This window comes from Heterodontus francisci, unplaced genomic scaffold (assembly GCF_036365525.1).
Source record: "Heterodontus francisci isolate sHetFra1 unplaced genomic scaffold, sHetFra1.hap1 HAP1_SCAFFOLD_278, whole genome shotgun sequence".
Taxonomy (NCBI): domain Eukaryota; kingdom Metazoa; phylum Chordata; class Chondrichthyes; order Heterodontiformes; family Heterodontidae; genus Heterodontus; species Heterodontus francisci.
The window spans coordinates 2,327,974-2,329,832 of NW_027141343.1; positions in this window are offsets into that span (position 1 = coordinate 2,327,974).

Here is a 1,859-nt window from a genome sequence, read left to right on the forward strand (position 1 = left end):
CACTGGCTCCCCCTCATCAACTCTACCAGTTACATCCTCGAATAATTCTAGCAGATTTATCAAGCATGATTTTCCTTTCATAAATCCATGCTGACTCTGTCCGATTCTACTGTTCTCTCAGTGCTCTGATGCAAAATATTTAATAATGGACTCCAGGATTTTCCCCACGACCGATGTCAGGCTGAATGGTCTATAATTCCCTGCTTTCTCTCGACCACCCATTTTTAATAGTGGGATAACATTAGCTACCTTCCAATCTGTAGGAACTTTTCCAGAGTCCATAGAATCTTGGAGGATGAGCACCAATGCATCCACTATTTCTAGGGCCACTTCCATAAGTACTCTGGGATGCAGATTACCAGGCCCTGGGGATTTATCGGCCTTCAATACCATCTCCTTCCCCAACACCATTTCTCCACTAATACTGATTTCTTTCAGTTCCTCTCTCTCACTAAACCCTGTATTTACCAACATTTCAGGGATTATATTGGTGTCCTCCTTTGTGAAGACAGAACTAAACTTTGCATTTAGTTGGTCAGCCATTTCTTTGTTTCCCAGAATACATTCCCCTGTTTCTGAATGTAACGGACCTACATTTGTCTTCGCCAATATTTTCCGCTTCACATACCATTACAGTCAGTTTTTATGTTCCCCTAAGCTTACTCTCATACTCCATTTTCCCCTTCTTAATCAATCCCTTGGTGCTCCTTTGCTGAATTTTAAACTTCTCCCAATCCTCAGGTCTGTTGTTTTTTCCTGGAAAATTTATATGCCACTTCCTTGGATCGAATGCTATCTCTACTTCTCCTTGTAAGCCATGATTTGGCTCCCTTTTTCGTTTTACTTTTGCGCCAGACAGGAGTAAACATTTGTTGCAGTTCATCCATGCGCTCTTTGAATGTTTGCCATTGCCTATCCAGGGTCATCTCTTTAAGTAACGTTTCCCAATGTATCATCGACAGCTCATGCCTCATACCTTCGTAGCTTACATTATTAAGATTCACGACCCTAATCTCAGAATCAACTAGGTCACTCTCCATCATGATGAAGAATTCTATCATATTATGGTCGTTCATCCCCAAGGGATCTGGCACAACTAGATTGTCAATTATTCCTCTCTCATTACACAGTAACCAGTCTAGGATGGCCTGTTCTCCAGTTGGTGCCTCAAAGAATTGGTCCTGAAAACCATTCCGTATATTCTCCAGGAATTCCTCCACAATGTATTGTGACCAATTTGATTTACCCAATCTATATGCAGATTCAAGAAACCCATAATTACAGGTGTTCCTTTATCGCATGCGTCTCCAATTTCCTGTTCAATGCCATTCCCAAATTCAGCACTACAGTCTGGGGGTCTATATACAACCCCCACCATGGTTTTTTGCCCCTTAGTGTTTGTCAACTCTACCCATACATATTCGACATCGTCAGATCTAATATCCTGCCTCACTATTGCATTCATTTCCTCTTTAACCAGCATGCAACTCCACCAAGGGTGGAGATAGGCCGTTTTACTGATGGTGTGAATATTTGGTAGGAAACTCATCTCAAGGCATCTCAAGGTGAACTATGTAACCAAGTATGTGAACAGTTTCTGTTAGTCTCAAACAATTACAAAGGAGAGGAATGAAGTGTGTAACAAGAAAATGTTTGGAGCAGAGACAGAAAACAATGACTTCAATCTTCTCAATATTTAATTGGAATTGCAGATGTGTGAGGTAATACATCTTGAAAGGATGAATGAGGAGAGACAATGCAAGTTAAATGGTGTAACTATAAAGATGGTGAAGTAACAGAGACACTTGGGGTGTGTGTACACAAATCTTTGAAGGTGGCAGGAAAGTTTAACTAGACAG